This window comes from Neomonachus schauinslandi, chromosome 9 (genome assembly GCF_002201575.2).
Source record: "Neomonachus schauinslandi chromosome 9, ASM220157v2, whole genome shotgun sequence".
NCBI classification, from domain to species: Eukaryota; Metazoa; Chordata; class Mammalia; order Carnivora; family Phocidae; genus Neomonachus; species Neomonachus schauinslandi.
In genome coordinates this window covers 29,414,632-29,439,389 of record NC_058411.1, presented here as the reverse complement: position 1 = coordinate 29,439,389, position 24,758 = coordinate 29,414,632, and the positions used below count along the sequence as shown (strand labels likewise).

The 24,758-nt window shown below is 40.0% G+C and overlaps 1 protein-coding gene across 1 annotated transcript in view; it reads left to right on the top strand.

The window, feature by feature from the left end:
* The window catches only part of SIPA1L1 (signal induced proliferation associated 1 like 1), a 368,372-nt gene that overhangs the window by 166,005 nt on the left and 177,609 nt on the right, over nt 1-24,758 (top strand). The window contains exon 4 of the mRNA XM_044918349.1: nt 7,211-7,272. The gene's annotated coding sequence lies outside the window, so the exon portion shown is untranslated. The remainder of the gene's footprint in view (nt 1-7,210; nt 7,273-24,758) is intronic.

Sequence of the window (24,758 nt, the reverse complement as noted above, 5' to 3'; positions counted from 1 at the left end):
ATAGCTGCCACACTGATAGTGGTTCCTCTGATGGATCTGGGCAAAGTAAATTGAAAACCTTCTAGAAAGGATTCACCATTCTAGATGCCATTAAGAACATTCATGATTCATGGGAAGAGGTCAAAATACATTAACAGGAGTTTTGAAGAAGTTGATTCCAGCCTTCAGGGACGACTCTGAAGGGTTCAAGACTTCAGTGGAGGACGTAACTGTAGATGTGGTGGAAACAGCAAGAGAACTGGAATTAGAAGTGAAGCCTGAAGATGGGACTGAATTGCTGTGATCTCGTGATAAAATTTTAACTGATGAGGAGCTGCTGCTTATGGATGAGCAAAGAAAGTGGTTTCTTGAGATGAAATCTTCTGGTGAAGATGCTGGGAAGATTGTTGGAATGACAGCAAAGGATTTAAACTATTACATGAACTTAGTTGATAAAACAGTGCAGGATATGAGAAGATTGACTCCAGTTTTGAAAGAAGTTCTGCCATGGATGAAATGCTATCAAACAGCTTCACGTGCTACTGAGAAATTGTTCGTGAAAGGAAGAGTCCCATCGATGCAGCAGACCTCATGGTTGTCTTATTTTAAGAAATTGCCGCAGCCACCCTAACCTTCAGCAGCCACCACCCTGATCAGTCAGCAGCCATCAACATCAAGACAAGACCTTCATCAGCAAGATTATGACTCGCTGAAAACTCAAATGATGGTTAGCATTTTTCAGTAAAGTATTTTTAAATTTACATATATTGGGGGGTTTTTTTTAGACATAATGCTACTTAATAGACTTGTAGTGTAAACATAATTTTTTTTTTTTTTGCTGGGAAACCAAAAAATTTATTTGATTTGGTTTATTGCAATATTTGCTGCCTTGTGGTGGTCTGGAACTGAACCCACAGTTTCTCCAAGGTATGCCTGTATCTGTCATCACCTATTGAAATATATATATTAAAAAACATGGTATCTCTGATTTGAGTTCAACACCACAGAGATCATTCTGGCCTTTCTTCTTTCTTTCTTTGTTTTGTCTCTAGCCTCAGTATATAGTCAAGACAGTGGTCTCCAAAGAGGCTAGGTTAGTTTTTCCCCCTACATCCCCTTAAGCGTGGTTATGTTGTGCATTTATAATGCAGTCCATTTGTCATTGATTGTGTTTCATTTTGAATTACCCCCACATACTGGTTGATTTTAATTACTTACTTTTCTTGATTTTTGTGAAGCATTACCATGTTTGTGAATGTCAAAACTAGACAAGAAGGTGTATTTGGAGACCCGTCCCTCCCCTCTGTTCCTTTGTAATATCTGTAGAATAAAATTCCAACTTAGTATAATTGACAGGTTCCTCTGCCATCTCAGTCTTGGCTTGTCCTGCCCACCATGTTCTGGCTGCTGCAGATTTCTTGTTACTCCTCAGGTATGACTGGCTCATTCCTGCCTTTGCACACTCTCTCCCTCTGCCTAGAATGATGCTCTTCTCCTTTTTCTTACCTTGCTCACCTTTAGTCATTCAAAACCCATTTCAGCTCTTGCCTGCTATGTATGGGAAGACTTCCTTTCCTTACCCTTTCTCCCCACACCTCCTCCATAATAATTCTCTCCTGTTAATTTCTATCTCCATAGCACTTGTGAATATTGTGTAACTGTTATGACATTTAAGTTAAATTATTGATGCATAGGCTTGTCAGCTTCTTTATAACTGTGAGCTCCTTAAAGACAGGAACTTTATATTTGTGTTTCCAGCATCTAGGTCAATTTCTTGCACATATCAGTTATGCACTAAATGCAGTATAGTGAATGGATTTCACTTTTCTTCACTTACGTTTTCTTCATTCCTTTGCTCTTAATTTCACTCATGATATAAGCACCTCCAAAGAAAATGTGAATCCTTATGATGTGCCCATGATCTTGTTGTTCATGGCATCTTTGTATTCTCTGCCTCTCCCAATATATTTGGGCATAACCCTGGTAATTTAATGGCTTCCTCTGATCCCTGGTATGTTACATATCTAATTAAATTTTAGACATGGCATGGATGGTTAAGATGAAGTCAAGGTATAGAAACTGTTTTTTTTTTTTTAAAGATTTTATTTATTTATTTGAGAGAAAGAATGAGATAGAGAGAGCATGAGAGGGGGGAGGGTCAGAGGGAGAAGCAGACTCCCTGCTGAGCAGGGAGCCCGATGTGGGACTCGATCCCTGGACTCCAGGATCATGACCTGAGGCGAAGGCAGTCGCTTAACCAACTGAGCCACCCAGGCGCCCTAGAAACTGTTTTAAGTACGCAGACCTAGGAGGTCAAGACTATTTTATCTGTCAGGTTTGTTTCCTCAACTTGAAAAGCTGGAAGAAATTGTACTGGAAACAAATCTTTTTTTTTTAATGTTATGTTAGTCACCATACAGTACATCATTAGTTTTTGATGGAGTGTTCCATGATTCATTGTTTGTGTATAACACCCAGTGCTTCATGCAATACATGCCCTCCTTAATACCCATCACCGGGCTAACCCATCCCCACATCCCCCTCCCCTCTGAAACCCTCAGTTTGTTTCCTGGCATCCTTAGTCTCTCATGGTTCATCTCCCCCTCAGATTCCCCCCTTCATTTTTCCCTTCCTTCTCCTAATGTCCTCCATTGTTATTCCTTATGTTCCACACATAAGTGAAGCCACATGATAATTGTCTTTCTGTGCTTGAGTTATTTCACTTAGCATAATTCCCTCCAGTTCGATCCATGTCCATGCAAATGGTGGGTATTCATCCTTTCTGATGGCTGAGTAATATTCCATTGGATATATGGACCACATCTTCTTTATCCATTCATCTGTTGAAGGACATCTCGGCTCCTTCCACGGTTTGGCTATTGTGAACATTGCTGCTATGAACATTGGGGTGCATGTGCTCCTTCTTTTCACTACATCTGTGTCTTTGGGGTAAGTACCCAGTAGTGCAATTGCTGGATCATAGGGTAGCTCTATTTTTAACTTTTTGAGGAACCTCCATACTGTTTGCCAAAGTGGCTGTACCAACTTGCATTCCCACCAACAGTGTTAAGAGGGTTCCCCTTTCTCCACATCCTCTCCAACATTTATTGTTTCCTGTTTTGTTAATTTTTGCCATTCTAACTGGTGTTCAGGTGGTATCTCAGTGTGGTTTTGATTTGAATTTCCGTGGTGGCTAATGATGTTGAACATTTTTTCATGTGTCTGTTAGCCATTAGTATGTCTTCTTTGGACAAGTGTCTGTTCATGTCTTCTGCCCATTTTTTGACCTGATTATTTGGTTTTGGGGTGTTGAGTTCGAGAAGTTCTTTACAGATCTTGGATACCAGCCCTTTATCTGTAGTGTCATTTGCAAACATCTCCCGTTCTGTGGGTTGCCTTTTTATTTTGTTGACTGCTTCCTTTGCTGTGCAGAAGCTTTTTATCTTGATGAAGTCCCAAAAGTTCATTTTCCCTTTTGTTTCACTTGCCTTCGGAGAGGTGTCTTGAAAGAAGTTGCCGTGGCTGATGTTGAAGAGGTTACTGCCTATGTTCTCTTCTAGGATTTTGATGGATTCCTGTCTCACATTGAGGTCTTTCATCCATTCAGAATTTATCTTTGTGTATGGTATAAGAATGGTTGGGAAACAAATCTATTCAACAGTGTTTTAAGAGCCCTAGTTAGCTTTTAAAATGTCGTTATTTTTGTCCAAAGGGCACATTCAGTGACCTTCCAAACTGTGTTTCTAAGCTGCTCATGTGACTTTTATTCTGTGTATAGATTATCCAGCAGATGATATGAAAATGTGGGGCTTATTTCCACCAGTTTCTTCATCCACCATCTGTTACTCTCCTTCCTACCTCTGGGTTGCATTCCCTTCCTGCCACTCCTGTGTGTTCTGTCTAATCACAGCTCATTCTCCACAGCCCCACCTGGAACTCAGAGCAAAGGTTTGGTTGCCGGCAGACATCACACTAGATAAGGGGGAATTTCACGATTGTGCCTTGCGGGGGCTCAAGGCTTGCTACTGCTCAGAGTAGTTGATGTCCGGGGAGCCTGGGCTTTGAGAAAGCATCCACTTGTACTACTGGCCTATATTCTTTATTTATATAAAAAAATACTAAAATATTTTATTTTTTTATTTAAGTGTAACACATACAAAGATAAGTAAATTGTAAGTGAGCCCTTTGATGAATTTTCCCAAATTGAACATGATCATGAAACTACCACTCAAATCAGGGAATCCAGTATTACTAGCACACCAAAATTCCCTGTTCACCCCTTTCTGATATCTTCTTACCCCTCCTCCCACCGCAAAGGTAACTATTATCCTGATTTACACAGGTTTACCTATTTTTGAACTTCATAAAATGGATCGTATAGTGTATTCTCTCATGTGTCCGGCTTCTTTGTCTCAATATTATGTTTGTGAGATTCATCTGTGTTGTTGTATTAGTTAAGATTCATTTATATTTATTACCATATAGCAGGCAAACTACAGCATATGGGTTGGCTGTTTTTGTAAATAAAGTTTTATTGGCACAACAGCCATACCCATTTATTTACATATCATCTGTGTAAATGTACTCCACATGCAAAGTTGAGTAGTTGCAACAGGGCTCAGTGACTCTTTGGTCCGAAAAACCAAAAATATTTATTGTTTAACTCTTGCAGAAAAAGCTCACTGACCCTCGCTGTATAATATTTCATTGTATGAATACTCGACAATTTATTTGTCACTGAGTTTTGGCTACTACAGTTAATGCTTGACTGTTACTGTGTGTGTCTTTGGGGCTACGCATGTGCATTCCTGGTAGGCATTGCCCTGGGAGTGGAATTGTTGAGCTACATTGTAAGTTTATATTCTGCTTTATTAGGTTCTGCTCAGCTGTTTTCTAGTTCACACCCCCTCCAGCAGTGCATGAGAGCTGAATTGCTGTACATCCTAAGACTTGGTATTGTCAGATTTCAGTTTTAGCCATCTTAATCCGTATGTAATTCTATCTCATTGTGGCTTTATTTTGTAGTAAGGGTAACAAATGAGGTTGAGTACCTTTTCATATGCTTATTGACCATTTGGGTTACTTGTTTAGGTGGCCTTTTTATCGTTTTATCAGAGTTCTTTATATATTCTGAACGAGTCCTTTGTTGGATATATGTATTGTGAATATCTTCTTCCATTCTGAGACTTGCACTGTTATTCTTTTAATGGTGTTTTTATTTCTGTGAACCTGAAGATGATCAGAATATGCCACCCCAAAATATGCTACCCCAAAACATGCCACTTGGCACAAGGATTATTTTGAGTGAGGGAAATTGAGAAATAGCAGATGCAGGAAGAGTTCTCTTTCCTCCCCCTTCCTGTCTGAAAATTGGGGCATAGATTTCCATTTGTAAAGGTGCATCCCATCTCCATACCAAGAAGAGAAGAACCATTCTTATCACTGGAGAAACTTGGGTCCGCATAATCTCACTAAATGGTCCTATCTACCATAGACTTCCTGGTCATCTTTCCACAATTTATCATCCTTAGGAGCCCCAATCCCCTTTTCCTGTCTGGTCACTTCTGCACAATTTATTGCCCCTTATTAAGATGGTATTTAAGCCCCTGGGTCGAACTGCTTCTTTGGATTTTTACTTGTTTTCTGTAACATCCCCATGGATGTAAAAATATTAACATCAATAAAGAAACATATACCTTTTCTTCTGTTAATTTGTCCTTGTCAGTTTAATTAGCAGGCCCCTAGAAACTGAATGTGAGAAGGTAGAGAAAAAGTTCTTTTCTTCTAAAAGTTTCTACAAAACTAACTAATGCCCACAACATTGGCGAACCGTGCATACACCAAGGAAGGTGAAATTGGACATGGTATTTGTAGATACGTGGACAGTACCTATCCTCAGCCTTGTCAGGGCAGACCATCCCCAGGAAATATCATAACAGAGATCGATTTTTATGTCAAGTCCTTCTTAATTAGAGTGTGATTTGGTATATTGTTATTTGTCCTAAGGTCTGAATAGAGACAAAGTTCTCATCTTTCACTTTGGAATATTCAAAATCTTTCCAGGGTCTTGGAGTCCCTAGTTCTGTGGGTGTGTTTCTTTAGTGTTTCATGGTACTCTGAATACTCAAAGTTTTAATAAACATGCAGTATCAAATATTTGAATCCGCTATGTGTATTTATTCTGAGACCTATTCCCTCATATCCCTGAATTTAGAAATTGAAGCTGATTTATCTAATTTGCAGTGATTTGAAGAGGGTAGATGGTTTTTCTAGGGGATAGACTACATGATTTTTGAGGTCCATTTAATAATTGTGTTTTTGTTTCAGTTTTACATATAGCAGTCCAGGGCAATATTAGTTGATTAAAATGTATTTAGTGGGCGCCTAGGTGGCTCAGTTGGTTAAGGCTCAGGTCATGATCCTGGAGTCCCTGGATCGAGTCCTGCATCGGACTCCCTGCTCGGCAGGGAGTCTGCTTCTCCCTCTGACCCTTCTCCTTCTCATGTGCTCTCTCTCTCATTTTCTCTCTCTCAAATAAATAAATAAAATCTTTAAAAAAAAATAAAATGTATTTAGTTTATTTGACAATAGATGCGGATGATTTGAACTTGAAGATATTTAGAGATACTCTAATACTACAGATGTTTTCTCTTTTTTTAAGGGTTTTATTTATTGGAGAGAGAGAGAGAGAGAGGGCAGGGGGAGGGGCAGAGGGACAAGCAAATTCTCTGCTGAGCCCAAAGCCTGATGCGGGGCTGGATCCTGATCCCAGGACCCTGAGATATGACCTAACTGAACTCAGACACTGAACCTGCCGAGCCACCCAGGCGCCCCTGTTTTCTCTAACTTCTAATTTAAATGCAGCTGCCTGGGGCACCTGGGTGACTCAGTCATTAAGTGTCTGGCCTTCGGCTCAGGTCGTGATCCCAGAGTTCTGGGATCGAGCCCCGCATCGGGCTCCCTGCTCTGCAGGAAACCTGCTCCTTCCTCTCCCACCTCCCCTGCTTGTGTTCCCTCTCTCGCTGTCCCTCTGTCTGTCAAATAAATAAATAAAACCTTTAAAAAAAAATGCAGCTGCCTACTTTCAAAAGCCTGGTTTGCCTCTTTCAGAAAAAAGATAAAACTTTTTTTTTTTGCAACTATTTTCTTTTAGCGAAATTTCTTGTGCACTTAGCTATTTTTTTCTGTTTTTAAACTGTTTTTTAAAACTATTTTATATTTTTCTTTTCAGGCTATTCACTATTAATATGGATGCTATTATCTAAATTTCTGCAGCCATGGCACAAGAATATAGTAAGTACTCTCCTATACTTCCTGTGACCTACCTGCTTTAAAATGTGTTGACTTTGTGTCTTTAAGTTTCTCATTGGAGCAGTGGAAATACAGAAACAAAGTTTTTTAAAATCTGCCTTTCTCAAAGGGATCAATTCATTTGGTCATCTGCTTTTTGAGTGTGTAGCTTTATATAGAAATTCATCATGATAGTGATTAATTTCACCTTCAGATAAACACAGTATTTCTCAGCCTATTCCCAGTCAATACCAGCAGAGCGGACATTGGGATTGGATCCATATCACGCATCCCACCCATCTCCCATATAGGAGCTCCAGGGTCAGCCCTGGTTAGGGGCAGGCCCATCCCTGCTTTGTCCATGATGGACCCCTCATGCGCAAAGCATCAGCCAGTGTTGGGCGTTACCTGGACAAAAGGATGGTTTCAGGAGCGGTCCCATTATCCTGTCTTAGCCGACGAGACTCGAAGGCAGGTCTGCCAGGAGCTTCTGGCGGAAGTCTTCTCAGACTTGAAACAGGCCTGCAGGAAGGGCCTGCCTCTCTTTCTCTTTCTCTGGGTGGTGCTCTGTGCTGGCAGATCTGCTGTGGCTGCAGCCTGAGCAAGAAGCCACACAGGGCCGAGGACAGAGAAGTAAGCCCTGAGGCCTCCAGAAGTCCACGCTTTTGAGCCAACGCATTTCCTTTTTGTTTAAGCCAGTTTACACTGGGAGCCAAAACATCCTAAGTGATTCACTTAATCTCCATTTTATTTTTAGTAATCCATTAGTTTCTCCCTGGGGAATGTGGGAGTAATTGCAAAGCAAGGCAAAATAATACTGTTAAATTAAACTGGCAGGGTTGGTGGTGTTGACCGGCGCCCTCTTCACTCTTAACAGTTAACTGATAGAGTGATTTAGTATTTAAAGACAGGAGAATAAAATATATTGCTTTCACTCTCTTTTCCCTCCGGAAGGTTTTGCCTTTTAATCAACCTACTTGGGCTGTGAACTCTGAAAAGGGTCTTGGCCTGCCCGCCTGAGAACCAGCTCTTTGTCTAGGTGTATATTTGGCAGTATGAACCTGTTCTTTGTGTTTTCTTAGAACAGTCTGTGCCCAGGCTTCTGATGCCCCGTTTGCTTTTGTCCTTCAAAAATTAGTATGAATATTTCAAATATAAAAACAATGGAATAAGGAATAATACAAATACCCATATGTACTCTCCCTACAATACACTAGAGAAATCGAGTGTTTACCAGTTCTGTGGAACAGGAAAAAATCCAGGGTAATGCCCCCTAACAGGCAGTGCCTGTCTCTACCTCCGAGGAACCGCTATCCTGATATTATTCCTTATTTTTCCCATGCATTTGTCTGTGCTTTTACCACATTTGTGTAGTATGATTTTTTATATGCTTTTTAACTTCAGGTAAATGTAGATACTATATGTATTTGTTTTAAAATCACAGAGGAGGGGCGCCTGGGTGGCTCAGTCGTTAGGCGTCTGCCTTGGGCTCCGGTCATGATCCCAGAGTCCTGGGATCGAGCCCCACATCGGGCTCCCTCCTCGGCGGGAAGCCTGCTTCTCCTTCTCCCTACTCCCCCTGCTTGTGTTCCCTCTCTTGCTATGTCTCTTTCTGTCGAATAAATAAAATCTTTAAAAAAAAAAAAATCACAGAGGAGTTGAGAATAAATTCAGGATCACAGAAAGAGGCCATAAATTTGTTCTGAGACACTAGACGTCCCAGTGATCTATACTAAATGTGTAAGACTTTAAATTGTTGAGTTTAATCAACATGTGGACAGCCTTTTATCTTATTCTCCGAATCGGTGTCTGGTCTGCTAGTGAGTTCCATTTCTTCACCTGCTTCTGCCCTCCTGCGCAGGCTTGGCTTGTGTTTAAATAGCTCGAGTCATCCTGTGCTCAGAATGCATGCTTTTGGCAGACTTCGCTAAGTCTGCATTTTCCTGCCATCACACCTGCGAAGTTTCCTTTCGTGCATTCTAAACTGTCCGTTTGTTCCGTGTACTGTGGCTGCAGTTCCAGAGAAGCCGTCCGCTCCTATGACCAGGTTGGGACCTCAGTCACTGGCACTGGGTCATTACTTCCTTTTGTGCCCTCGCTTAGAGTCTTGGAGATCATTTTGTATCGTTCTTGTCAGAAATAGATCTCAGGTCATTTAACTTCTGCAACCAAATAACTCCTTCTCTTGCTCTTGGAGGATTCATATTACCCTTCGTTCTTGTTTGGAATGTGGCCTCCACAGAACAAAATAGTCATTTCCATTCAGGGATCATTAATCCTTTCAACTCGGGGACATAATTACTGATAAAGTGTCAGAGAAAGATTTATGACAATCAGAAGAGAATTTCTTTTTTTTTCTAGGATGTTATTTTTGTTTAAATGTTTGACATGTGGGAGAAAGAAGTAAGCTCAAAAGGTATTTTCCCCTTAATTCATACATACTGTATACATGTTATAGGAAGGAAAAATAATAACATCTTTTGTTGAAATAAAATTGGGGTTTTTGTGCTGTGTGCATGCATTTTTCTGTTGTTAAAAGAATGGGTCCTCCTTTTAAATTTATTTAAATGTAACTATCTTTAGCTTTTTTTCCCCCAATGTGGACCCAGGATCTTAAATTAAAATGTTGCCAATGTGAGAAGATTATAGCCATCAGTGAGAACGCCCAATCAATGAGGCCCTTGTGAAAAGAGCTACTCTCCCATTGGAAGATGACCAGAATTCAAAGATAGCGGGCACCTTGTTATATATCAGGCCAAATATAAACATAAGAAGTACAGATATTTACATTTTAATCCTGTAGTGTGATTTATGTGCATTTTCTTACTTTAAAAATTTAGTATTATAGTTGCTTTTTAGTGGAAGAAGCCTGTTGAAATTTTTCTTTGAGAAATCAGTACTGTGAACTGATGCTTTTGTTTTGTGTGTGTGTGTGGAATGGTATCTTCTTATTTATTTTTTTATGTAAAGGGATTGGTAGGCTTGGCTTGATTTTATACCTCAAAATGAAATGGTGTCTTTGTGGGGGATGGTCCATGGGGCTGAGAGAACTGCTAGACAGTGACTCAGACCTGTAATTAGGTCTTGCTCTCCGCACCCTTGTTGACTTGAAAGCACTGACCATAGACCATTTAGTCTGGGAAAGCAGTACATGAATCATCTCAATTGGCACAAATTATCTGGAATGCTACTAAATGTTTTCTGTTCTTTATTCTGATTGAGGGAATGAGAAAGGGAGACTTGTTCTTGGAGTTTGAAAGTACTCTAGAGGATACATATACATTTGGGAAAATGGATTTCTTCCCTAGATAGAATGGAAAGCCGTTGAATATTCGATATTTGTAAAACAGTTTTGGTTTTGTGGGTTTGCTTTAGAATATTCCTCCAAGCTCTGTATCCTTACTTTTGGTGAACTCTTGCCTGTCTGTCTTTCATGAAGGGGAATTCTGGAGCCTCAGCTTAACCTCCACACCACAACTGGGGTTAGGGGGAAATCCTAGAAGTTTATATCGTGTTTATTTAGCTTCTTCTGACTTGTCCCACTCCTCCATATCTCTCGTATTTAGTATAGAATTTTGTTATCCTTTTCTTCCCCTTCTCAAAATGAAGGGTCAGCTGACTTGTTGAGACCTACTAGGTGACTGGCCATGAAGCCAGTGAAAGTTGTTTTCTATCATCACTAAATAATAAGTGTAGTTTGTTTCAACTTATTTTGTAGCAGAAAGTTGAAAATAATCGTGTTCATTCTAAAGTGGCAGACATTTATAAGTCATTTAGGTTAAAGATAAGAAGACGACTTTATATAGAAAGTAAGCCTTTTAATTTTTTTTTTTCCTTTGTGTTTTCTCTGATGGTGCATTAGGGGTCTTGCCCAGCCCTTGCTATCTTACTATGTCTGCTCTAAAGAGAAAAAGACAAGCAGATTTATCTAATCCATAGCAAAAAGAATAGATTTTCAACTTGTAATGTGAGTTGACGTTTTGATACATGGATAAATCTTTATTTTCATTTTGGAATATATGTGAGTGGGCATCTCATAGGAATGCATCTTTTGACAGGAAGTAGAAGAAAGCCACCGCTCACGGGGTAACTACTGTTTTGTGTCTGTGGGTATCTGTGCACAAGCATGTGAGTTAGGTTGTTTCTGTTCATCTAGGGCATTGCTCCTTGTTAGACATTGCCGCATTCATTTTGGAGTTGTTGAAAATCAGGTGTTCAAATTATAAAATTATTATTAGCACTTGATGCTGAATTAAGTTGGTAGATTTTATTTATTTATTTATTTATTTTTAATTTTTTTTTTTAAAGATTTTATTTATTTGAGACAGAGAGAATGAGAGACAGAGAGCATGAGAGGGAAGAGGGTCAGAGGGAGAAGCAGACTCCCTGCTGAGCAGGGAGCCCGATGCGGGACTCGATCCCGGGACTCCAGGATCATGACCTGAGCCGAAGGCAGTCGCTTAACCAACTGAGCCACCCAGGCGCCCCAAGTTGGTAGATTTTAGAGTGAGTTTTTAAGAAACTGGTGAAGTATTTCGTGAATACCCTTGAAAAAATTCTGTATTAATGTGGTTAAACTTTTTTCCCTAATATAAATCACAAAGACCTTCATATTTGTAATTTAGGTTATGTTTATGAAGAATGCCTCTTCATGAAGAACTGTGATCCTCTTTGTCACGAGGACTTGTTTAGTACCCAATTAACCTTTCACTTAATCTCTTTCTGCAATTAGGAGCCAAGAGACCATGCCTCAGTACCAAATACAAATCACCCAACCTTATTACCCTTAGTTTGCATATTGTGTAAATAATTGGGTCATTAGCCAATATATAAACAGAGGGGGCATGAAAGGTATATCTCTAGTGGGAATTTAACATCACTTTATGGTTTCCAGCTTACTTTCTGTAAATTATTTCTTCCATGACAGTCAATACCTCTTGTTTAATGGGTGCAGTGATTTGTAAAACCTCAGTCAAGAATTCCAAAGTTCTTAATGAATATAAAAATACCTAAAGGAGTCATCCCCTCAAGAGCAAATGCCTTCTAACTTTGTGCAAATGAAATCTCAGTGTTCTGAGTGAATGCTAATCCCTGATGAACACTTCCCATCTCTCTCTCTCTCTTTTTTTTTTTTTTTAATTCTCAGACTAATTAAATAGAATTAGTCTGGTCTGTAGGGTTAGGTGCCCCTTCTGTAATCTGGAGAACTCTGCTAAACTGTGTGTGGAGATAAACCAGCTATTTCTATTTTTGTCTGGATATTTGACCCCATCCCTAAAATTTGATAATGTACCCCCTGTACTACATTAAGGCTTCATTTAAAAATGGAGGTACCAGTGGATCTCCATGCTCTACAAGTGTATAGAGCTTATTGGTTGTAAAGATTTAGACCAAGGCCCAGCACTAATTGCTGCTATAATTTGATCTTTGACTTGTATTTTGATGATCATTTGCAATAACATCCATTCAGTTGTATTTATTCAAAGCATGAAGAAAATCTCATTTAATACTCTCTCCCAGCATATTTAAAAAATAACTTTAATAAAAATAATACATCCTTATGAAAATGTAAAAACAGATAAACATAAAGATGAAAACGAAAATGAGAACCATGTAGAATTGTACCATCTAGAAGTAGCTGTTATTAACATTGGCTAATAATATGTTCTCATAGAACACAGAGCACACCATTAAAACAGGGATAAATCCCTCACCCCAGTTACGAATAAAGGACTGACAGAAGGTGGTGGCACCCAGAAACTCTGAAATACCTATATATGGTACGTGTTAAACCTGATATCATCTAAACTGCTGCCAGTGTTTATTTCCACAGGTTGTCATCATGTCATCATAGGGTAAGGAGATAGCCTCTCAAAGAGAAGCTGGACTGGGGCCCGTACGGGTTACCTTTTGTTACCATCCATTTTTAGGTAGAGATTTTCATGAGTAGGGCATATTTCTTGTTTTTCTTTTTTAAGTGAAGGAATATTGTGAAATAAGCTGCTTTATAGAAAGAGCAGAAGGATAGTATGCTTTTAAAAGAAATGCATTCTGCTCCCCTGGTAGAAAGATAGGAGAGAAAAGTCAAGCAACTGAGGCTGTATGTGGTAATTCTCCAGGGATAACTGAGTGTCAGAGTCTCTCCTGGGCTTGCTTTCTTTTTTTCTTTAATACGGCATATCTGTACCCTGCCTCGTCTCTCCACTCCCTTCCCTGTCTTGTACCAGCTTCCCACAACTGAGCAGCACAACACTGCAAATCCATGGAGTTCTGCACTGACTCGGACCTCTGATTATCCCACTTCAGGCTTTGGTTTACCATAACTTGGGTGATTGTCTGGTTGTCAAATCATCACACCACAAAAACTGAAGCAACAGACGTCTCCCTGGATTGAATGTATTTGTCCTTGGTGGTGTTGTGATAGTTTCTGAGCATTTGTTCGCTGGCCTCCTTCTCGGAGGCCCAGAATAACGTGGTATGCCACAGCCCTCTTGGCTTCCAGGGGGCTGCTTTCAAGTGTCCTTAACTGAGGCCTTCTCCGTGAGCAGGGATGCGCTCCAACCCTTTGGCCAGTAGTGACCCCCACAGTTTCTTGTCCTGAAGCCATGTGGTGTAAACAGAACAAATGATGAGAGCTTTGTCCTCTGTCCTCTCTTCCAAGTAGAGAGTGTAAAAGTTGTTTTAGAGGACGTCTGCATTTTGTGGTATCATTCAGCTTTGGCGCTGTGTCTGGTGAAATGTTAGCCTGGGATTCTTCGGGAGGCTCCACCCCTGGAAGTGAATGAGGAGTTTTGCATGAGTATTAATGCTGAAGCTGTTAACATTAGTGAGAACGTTCTTTGTTACGCAGCAGCGGCTTGCTGATTTCACTTTTGCCATTGCAGTGCCTTCCATTGAGAGACCACGGAATTATATTAGGCAAATAGAGCCAGGTTTTACATTAGTTGGTAAGTTTGTATTATTGGAAAACACTCAAACTTAGGTTCATTGATGTCACATGTGTGTTTAGTTTTAAGCATCAAATTGAGATCTTTGTATTTCAGTGGTTGAAGAAAGCAAATTTTCATTTGTTTTTAAAAGTCATTAATAAATAATAATCCTATCTTTTCTACCAATTTTACCTGTGGGACATTTAGATATACTGCACGATGATGTTCAATAGTACTGAACTGTTGTCTTTTTTTCTTTTTTAAGATTTTATTTATTTATTTGTCAGAGAGTGAGCGAGCACAAGCAGGGGGAATAGCAGGCAGAGGGAGAAGCAGGCTCCCCACTGCGCAGGGAGTCCGATAAGGGACTCATCACAGGACCCTGGGATTACCACCTGAGCCAAAGGCAGACACTCAACTGACTGAGCCACCCAGGCGTCCCTGAACCATTGTCTTTTTATCCACAATGTTGGGATTGTATATCAGTTGGTTTTCTTGGATAGCATGCATTAGATTTATTTCAGTTAACTCTTCTCAGCCCCAGTGCTAATGCCATAAATAAATAAAGAACCCTCCCCATTTGTTTATTTGCTACTTATACTCTTAACAAGTTACAAGACTGTCAGTGGGTTCCTGATTTTATTAAGCTTACTACTCCACACAAAGACAGCTTGATGAGTTTTTTGTTTTGGGGTATGATTCCAATGTAATCTCTTTTTGGAAAGGACTTGGATAAGTCATTTTCAGTCGGTCTCCCAGTCATCTTGTTCCTTAGAGTGGGCTACCTTTTTCCTTCTCTACCTCCACTTCTTTCTCCTTTTCCGATGAGATGGAGATGGGTTTGGGGGAGAGGTTGAGATAGATAGGTTTGACTTTTTCTAAGTGGAGGATGGAATAAAATTGAGTTCAAGTAAAGAATGAAGTGGTGGAGCCGATCTGGGAAAAAAAATTAAGAGAGTGAAGAGTTCGGGTGAAGAATTTGTAGTCTAAAAAGTAAAACACCAAAGGGAATTTGCTAACTCTGCCATTATTCCATCAACTGTTTATTTCTGTTGACTTAATTTGCACCAGGTAGCCACTATTTCCTGACCAGGGTCTGAGGACAGCTTTTGAGCAATAGTTAACTTGTCAGTGGTAGTTTTTTTTTTTTTTTTTTTCTTCCCGCATAGTAGATGCTCAGTTGATAGAAAGTTTGACTTGCTGACTTAGGGAAAAAATAGTCCTTAAAGTAGCCATTCTGATTTGCTACTAGCTGAGTTCCTCCCTCATTAATTCTGTGAGGAGGCTAGGAAGTAAGTGGAACACTTTTTTTTTTTAAATTGACTCTTCCTCCCTACTGTTAACTAGGATCTTTCTTTTTTTCTCTAAAGGAATGAAAAGTGTGAGAAGTTATTCAGGTTTCAAGATAAGAGGGTACACTGTTGTCTAGTTCCCAGAAAGGTGATTTCCAACCATTCTTACATTTCATTGTCCTCCGTAAATTGGTTGAATTCAAGTTTTGTTCTGAAATCTTGTCACATTCTTTGAGTTCTTGGAGTCCCCTAGAGGTGGTGTGAAACTACAGCTCAGAATCACTGGATTAGGGATAATCCCTTGGCCAGAAAGGCAGTTAACAATCCGTCAAGTCTGGAGGAATGCTTTCTGGATGCTTGAATGTTTCTCTTCTGCCTTTTCTAGTTGCTAGGTCGGATCTCTGTCCTTATCACCAGCTCTTTAAACTTCATTGTCAAGTTCACTCTTTTCCTAATGTTACAAAATAGAGGCAGGGTCATGGTGCTTTTTGGAGGAGTTTGTGTCTGTTTTCTGCTATTTCTGGATAGAAAAGGCAAAGTAGGCCCATTCTTCTAGGTTTCAATGCTTGAAAAACAACAGATGAAGGAGACAGAAAGAAGGAAGGAAAGAAAGAGTCTGGTTTCTTAAATAGTTAGTCTTTGTTTTGCAGAGTCCTTTTTTGGTCATGATTATTGAATGTAGTTACTGACTGAATCTGGAAGAACACCGTGATCTATAAAATAGTTTCTCAGTTACTGTTGCTCAGCTGTTCTTCAGTACAAGAGAAGATGCAATTATTTCAGTTTTGTTAGTTGTTTTCCTCTAAGGGCAGAGGAGAACATTGTTTTTCTGTGGGCTTCTTAAGGCCATGTGGTCTGTGACGCTGGGATGTTCCCTGTAGTCCCGCAGAGACTTGGCCCATTTTCCCAAACAAGATAATAATGAATACAAAAATACTCTCTAGTAAACTGTAAAGTATCATAAATAGGAGAAGTATCATAAATAGTCCCCACTGTTATTCTCTGCTAGAGTGGGTGACTATAAATATTCCATTCAGTTCATGATCTTCCATCCGAGCACCAGCTACTTTGGACAGTCCTGTCTCCAGGGAATAGCTAGTTCTTGATGACACCATTTTGTATCTGCCTGGACCTTTTGCAGAAGAAAATGATTTGCATATTGAACAAATGTTGTAGTGTATATTGCATTAAAATGAGTTTCTGACATTTCACAATATTTACAAATACAGGAGTCACTGCCCTTCATATATGGCAGTAATTGTCTGTTGGCAATGACCGTGAAGTTCCTGGCCATGTGAAAAATTATTTCAGAGTCTCAATCTCCTCGTTCAGCAGGGGGGACTGCTTCTCTGGCAGATGGGCTTGTTGCCTTGGTTGAGTTTTCGCATGGAATATTGCTTTTTGTTTTGGCTTAACCCTTTGCCCTCAGGCTTTTCAGATGGTACCTGTCCATGGGAAAGACTGATCTGACTTAGAGATGTGTGACCTGGTCTACAGAAAGTATAACTTGCAGGGACAGTGAAGAGGGGGAAAAAGACATTTGCTTCCTCTCTCCCCCACTCGCGCAGAGTCTGTCTGATCAAGTGCCTCCTTCCGTGGGAGCAGGCCATGTCACATCTGCCCGCGGGACGAAAGGTGCTCCTGCACTGAGAGCAACCGCCTCGTCAGAAGCGCTGCCCTGGCTTTGCGTAGTGAACCTGTGCTGACTCTCCGGGAGCTCCAAAAATCCTGTCCGGGAGGGACTTGACATTCATGGCAGCTGGCTGATAGTTTACATCCACAGGCCTCTCAGAGTTATTTCCAGAGACTGATCGCCGGCTCTCTGCGGCTTGTTTCACTGAGGGGAGGAGATGGGCTGATGATGGGTATGTATTCTAAGACTGCCTGATTCAAGGGACGTTGTAGGTTCTTTCCTTTCCAATATACAGATCTTCCTTGACTCAGGAGGGGTTCCATCCCAATAAACCCATCCTAAGTTGAAAATCACGTAAGTCAAAAATGTATTTAATACACCTGACCTCTCCTACTGAACATCAGAGTTCAGCCTTGCTAGCCTACCTTAAACGTGCTCAGAACATGTACATTAGTTTGAAGTTGGGCCACTTAAATCATCCAGCATAAAGCCTGTTTTACAATAAAGTGTTTAAGATCTTGTTTAGTTCGTTGAGCTGTGTACTGAGAGTGAAAAGCAGGACGGTTGTATGGGTACAGAAGGGTGGTCAGTGTAGTGGTTGTTTACCCTCGCGATCGCGTGGCTGCCCGGAAGCTGTGGCTGGCGGTAACTGCCCAGCGTCAGGAGAGAGCATCTTAACACATATCACTAGCCAGGGAAAAAATCAAAATTCAAAATTCCAAGTATGCTTCCTATTGCTTTTGCACCACTGTAAAGTCAAAAAATTGCTAAGTTGAACCATCATATGTTGGGGACCGTCTGTATATTGAAAGGAAAGGCTGTGATAAAGTTGATTCATAGAACTTGTTTTTAGGCATTTGGGGTTTTTGAAAGCACAGTATTATAGCTAGGCCAACAAAAAAGTTATCAGTTATCTTGGAAGTGATGTCTTGGCTGAATAAGAAAAAGAAGATAGCAGTGGAAACACTTGATTGACCCTGATGAAAACATTTTAAACTCTTATTAGCATAGAAGTCTCCTCCTTCAAAAGAGAGATGATATTTAAACTTAATTACTGAGGCATTTTAAATTGGAATTAGGGTGAAATCAAGAGTACTCAAAGGTACAGAGAAAAGAAAGTCCAAGTTGTAACTTCCACAGCAATCAGACTTGTTTATGCTACAAAGAAGCAATTTCTTATCTCCACCTCTAGTCTGTATATATAATTCACTACCCCATATGAGGTGAATTAGCTCTTTTATTGGGCCATTTATTAAATGTTAAGTTCCATCTATTGGTGAGTAAATCAACCCAGAGAGCATGTTCCATACTGAGAATGTTTGGCTAACCTAAGGATTCTTGTGTTTATTAGTCTGTGATATCTCCATTTTAAGGAAAGTAAATACAGGCCTAACTGCATAGTTATGTGTTAAAAGTAGCAAAACAAGTCACTTGAAGGGCAGGGAACAGATGGGTCCTTGCATACTTCTTTCTCTGAAAGATAATCCATGTTGACACAATGCATGCTTCATTCCAACAAGAGAGATTCCAGCCCTTTGCCGGATATTCTCTTAGGCAAGTTGCATGGCGGCTGCCCAGTAGTACCTCGAGGTTCTCCTTTCATACCTTTTCCATCGGATGGCACAGAGGAACTCCGCACACCTGGGGACTGACTGCTGGTAGGAGAGACGGAGAGACAGAGGCAGCTTCAGGGCAAGCCTACCTCCACAGCTCCCCAGCTCCTTCATTTCTCTGTTCTCCATGCTGCACCCCACGCTCTGTGAGGCCCTGCTCCTCTCCACAGGTGACCCCTTCATCCTGTCCATCCCATGGTCCTCTCACCTTCCAGACGTGGACCCTTAGTCACGCCCTTCCATCTCTTCCCGCTCATCCCTTTGCCTGTCAACAGCCTCCAGCCCTTTCTCTGTCCAGCACTCATCTTCCCACCTGTCACAGGTCTCTCATCCTCCCTGTTTCTAGCACAGGGGAAACAAGCGTGGGGGAGGGGAGGGTTAGGTCATCACCCTTCGACCTTTTGTCTTCAAGATTTTTGTTTTTTATTTTTTGAGGTATAATATACATGCAATAAAATGCATAGATCTTAAGTGTTAAGATTTGGGTTGTGTCTAATTATTGGCTGTTATGAATAAGGCTGCTATAGGCATCCTTATGAAGTCATTTTCTGGGCATATATTTTCATTTCTCTTGGGTAAATACCTAGGAGTAGAATAGTTAGATCATGGAGTAGATGTATGTTTTGCTATATAAGAAACCACCAAACTGTTTTTCCAAAGTGGTTGTGCCATTTTATACCAGCCATTTATGAGGTTCTAGTTGCTCCACATTCTTACCAGTGTTTGGTATGGTCAGGTTTTGTTTTTCATTTTAGCCATTTCTGGTGGGCTAAGTGTGAAACAGTATCTCATTGTGATTTTAGTTTGTTTTTTCCTGAAGTCTAATAATTTGGGGGCTCTTTTCATGTGCTTCTTGGCCACTTACATACTTTTTTTTTTTTTTTTGGAGAGTACCTTTTTCAAGTGTTGACTGATTTTCTAAAGTATTATTGAATTATCTTTTAGTTCTTTATTTGCAAGATTTAAAATATATATTAAAATACATACTATATATATTTAAGTAGTAAAGATGCACATAAACAGACACACGCTTATGATGTTTCTTGATGAGAAGAAGGTTTTATTTTAATTTATTGTTTTTCATAGTCAGTGCTTTTCTGTGTGTTATTTGAGAAATCCTTGCCTGTCCAATATTGGGAATATTTTCCTATATTTACTTAAAGATGCTTTAGAGTTTTGTCTTTTACATTTGGCTTGATAACCTAACTTTAATCTTTTTGGTGTATGAAATAAGGTAATTGTTGAGGTGACATTTTTCCCCCTCATATATATATCTAGTACCATTTATTAAAAGACATTTCTATTAACTGAGCTGGTGTTTTGGTTGAAAATCAATTGCCCATATATGTGTGAGTCTATTCCTGGACTCTCGTCTGTTTCACTGGTCTGTTGTCTGTTCTTAGGGCAGTTACCCGCTGTCTTGAATGTTGTAGCTTTATAGTAAGTTTTGAAATGAAATAGTGAAGTCTTCCAACTTTGTTCTTATTTTTATAATTGTTTTAACTATTATAGATTCTTTGCATTTCCATGTAACTTTAGAATCAACTTGCCTTTTTTTCCCTATAAAGCTTGCTAGATTTTTTTTTTTTTTAAGTAATCTCTATATCTAACACGGGGCTTGAACTCACAACCCCAAGATCAAGCGTCCTATGCTGTACTGATTGAGCCAGCCAGGTGCCCCTAAAGTTTTCTAGATTTTGATTGGGATTTCATTGAACCTAATTTTCTTTTTTTCTTTTTTTTTTTTTTAAAGATTTTATTTATTTATTTGACAGAGACAGAGACAGCGAGAGCAGGAACACAAGCAGGGGGAGTGGGAGAGGGAGAAGCAGGCTTCCTGCTGAGCTGGGAGCCCGATGTGGGACTCGATCCCAGGACCCTGGGATCATGACCTGAGCCAAAGGCAGTTGCTTAACCAACTGAGCCACCCAGGCGCCCTGAACCTAATTTTCAATTTGTGGAGAATAGACATTTTGGTAATACTAAGTCTTCTCATCCACAAACCTCTCCACTTTAATTTCTCTGAGCATTTTGTAGTTTTCAATGTAGAGGTTTCTCACATCTTCCACTTGGTATATGAGGGGTTTTTTAATGCTTCTGTAAATGGTATTTTTAAATTTCATTTCCAATTGTTCACTTGCTGTTTGTATATTGACCTGCAAAACTCCTAAATTCTCTTGCTAGTTCTAATATTGTGCGCGTGTGTGTTTTGTAGGATTATTGACATATATGATCCTAGGTATCTGTGAGTCATGACACTTTTACTGCTTCCTTTCCCATCTTTATACCTTTTTAAAGATTTATACCTTTTGCAAAGATTTGCTTTTCTTGGCCTTATTGAACTAGCTAGAACATTCAGTATAAGGCTCACTAGAAGTGGTAAGAATGGAATCTTTGCCTTATTTGTGATCTCAGGAAAAAAGTATTCAGTGTTTCCCTGCTCGGTTTATACCTAAATTTTTTACACAGTGGCTGAGGCCTGTAATTCTTTGATCTCCTAACTTCCAGGTGTGGAGTTCTCAGTCTGCATGTTCCTGGGCTTTCCTTCGTTTGTGACATTTGTGCTGTGTTACCCTCACTCTTCTCTTTGTTTTCTGCCTCATTTCCCCAAAAGTGGCTCTCCTCCTCCTCCTCCTCCTCCTCCTCCTTGTCCTCCTTTTCTTCTTCATTATCCTACCTCCATGAAAACAGCTTCTTCTCTTTCACTGGCTTTTCTTCTTCTCATTCACTTATTCTTCTATCAGATATTTATCGAGCAGGTACAGTATGGCTGACTGTGCTGGTGTCTGGGGCTATCCAGATTGATGAGACCTGGTCTCTGCCCCCAAAGAGCTCGCCCTGAAAGCGAGCTTTGAAAGAATGAATGGCTCCTTGGAATCCCTCGGCAGGGCTGGGCCTCTCACTTGGTCTGGAGGTCAGAGAGAAGGCCTCCTCCAAGGGGGCTGCACTTCTGTGCAGTCACCCGAGAGGAGGGGTGGTTCTCTATCCCTCTGCATGCGGTCACACCTTTCTCAGTCATGTCCATCCCCAGGCAGTTTGCACGTCCAGCCAGAAGCACAGGTGTTGGAATTACTGTGCTGCTTACTGCTTTGTGTCCTCTGTGGCTTTATGTAAAGAGCTAGCCTAATAGTTCTTTAGCACCTGATGGTAGTAACTTGCTTTTTATCTTCAGAGACTGTAGAATTTTATATGCATCAGAAACAATGTTTTTGAATAAATGAACTCATTGAAAACTTTGTTTTTTGTTTATTTGTATCCTGTATTTTATTGCTAGGTAGATTTTTTAATTAATTGAATTATGAAAATGATTTGGGAATGTATTAATTTTCCAGGACAATTTTTTTTTTTGTCAGAATGTTCCCGTGCAGGACTCCTTTACCTCTGAGCTACTGGACAGTAGGATGGCTCCCTGGCTTGTTACTGTTGGCAGAGCTGACTCTGTCTTTCCTTGATGAGCAAATGTTCATGAGCTACACTTTTTCAAGATTCCAACCTAGGGTTTTCATTCTCTTTCTTTATCCAAACAATGTCTGTTTCTTTTCCTTCGTTTGTCAGAATGCTTCTCTTATTAAAAAGCTCGCTTCTCTTTGTAGAGCCATAATGATGCCACAGAACACATTTCTTAAAGGAGGTACCAACTAGGGATTAATGTATTTTCAGATCATTAAATTATAAAGCTATGTATAGTGTCTTAATGCTAATGGAATAGATACGTAAAGCGTTGTTTAGTGATTTCACTGGCATGAATGTGAAGCAATTAAATGTGTTAAATATCTACAAATTGAATTACATATTTCTTCTTTCAGGCAAATGTATGCTACTGAGTATCCATTAAATGTGTCTGCATAGCTTTACTGCACTTAAGCATCATGTCAGAAGTCTGTAAACCCAATTATGTAAAGTCTGTTATCAGCATTTTATTCACTGAGTTTCTGTCATTTACAAAATTTAAATTACTTTGAAAGATAAAGAACTTATCTTTTATTACCAATGGATTTTTTTTATATCCTTACAGAGAGGAATGTGCTGATGATAGAAGGTGTTTATGTATCAGATAAAAATTAGTGTATATGGATGTATGTTTTATTGTGATTTTTTAAGTGCCCTAAAAATGCAGTTATCAACATATAGTCAACAGGAGAAGCAGTGTTTTAAATATAATTTACACTAGAATGTAAACATTTCTAATATTCTTAATTAAAAATAAAATAAATTTGGTATTCAGTATGAAAGTGAAGTGAAAAGACGTGATTAGACAATGAGATATTGCTTAAACTATTTGACCAGGAGCAATTATTGAGCCTTACTCCTCAGAGGTTGTATTATTCTTGTATTATTGTATATTTGTTCTTGTTTTTAAACTCAAGTCTGTTTTTTCTGTTCTTTTTCTTAATATATGATTAAAAATTCTTCACCTTGGGGTGCCCGAGCATCTGCCTTCGGCTCAGGTCATGATCTCAGGGTCCTGGGATTGAGCCCTGTGTCGGCCTTCCTGCTCTGTGGGGAGCCTGCTTCTCCCTCTCCCTCTGCTCCTCTCCCTGCTCTTTCTTTCTCTCTCTCAAATAAATAAATAAAATCTTAAAAAAAAAAAAAGCTTCACCTTTATTATACCTAATAAGAGTTCATAGTGATTCAGTATGAGTGTTTTTCAATGCTGGTGAAAGATTTGGAAAGTCCTTCTGAAGGGCAGTCACGGTGGCTCCCTTGGCCTTATAGAGGGCCTCACAATGGAGGGGCCGTTTATCAGTAGATTGGGATTTTGTAGGCATAATTTATTTTCATCGATTACTTCTCTCTCAATCCTACCTTTTCGATTATCTTACCATCTTTTAGGCAGAGCCTTCTTTGTGAGAGATCATCTTTTTTTTTCCCCCCTGTTATGTTCTGAGTCTTGTCCTCCCTAGGCAGGATGCTTGCTTGCCCTCACAGGGAAGGGGCTGTCCCACAGGGAAGCCAGGTAATTCTGCTATAGCCCTTCCAAGCCATAGGACCTCTTTTGATTTTTTCTGATGTTTATTTATCCTCTTATTCTCTCTGCCCAGATTGTCCAGATAGAGTTGGATCTGACAAGGTCAGCTGCAGACATGTGGTATTTTCAATCACAAGTTGGCCAATCGGGAGGTTTCTATTTAGTTACTTGAACTAGGTCACCAGACACATTGTGTTAATCCCATAGTTTAAATGGGCCATCTGTTGAGTCACCCTAGTAATTGTTCCCTTTTTGAATGCCACTGTACCCAAGTTAAGCTTCAGCCGAGGGTGTTAGGAGTCTTTTCAAAGAGACTAATGCACTGAACTGTGGGCCCCTCTCAACTGAAACTTGCCCTTGGAGAGTTTCTGTTGTCTACTTATTTGCTTCTGTATTCCTTTTCCTCAGTAGTGAGAATTTTTTTTTTTTTTAATTGTGAGAGTTTTGGATTGTAAAAGTTGAAGGTCATGCTTGTTGAGGATAATTAGAAAAAGGGAGCAGTGGGATTGGGAGTAGGAAAAAGAGGCCAAACGTTTGTCAATAGCAATAGTGGGTTTCTTGGCTGGGAAGCTTTGGGAAAGGCACGGGAGAGGATGGACAAGAAACCTGTTCTGTACATTTGGGCTTTTCTGTGGCTCAGGAGAGGAGCTCAGAAGGGTAGGATGGGGGAAGTCGGAGCAGAGGGTTTGAGTGGAAATGGCTTGCCCGAAGCGTCTGAAAATGTGCATTTTACTTTGTGTTTCTGATTTTCTGGGGAGATCTGGAAAATAAGAGTCGAAAACATGGAGTGTGAAGTCTGGAAGGCAGTGGTCATGTAGGCGGAGAACTGGACTATAAACAGGTTATCCGTGAAAAAAATACCAACTCCATCCTGGGGCCTCTTCTCCTCTCTCCCAAGGAGATGTCATCTAGTTTTGTGACTTTCGCTGCCATCCACGTCCCTCGGTGATACCCACTTCTCTATGTCTGGCTCAGACTTGCTTCAGATTTGTATTTTCGGCAGCCTCCCCGATATCTCCACAGAGATGTCTAGTGGTCAACACAAAACTCTTG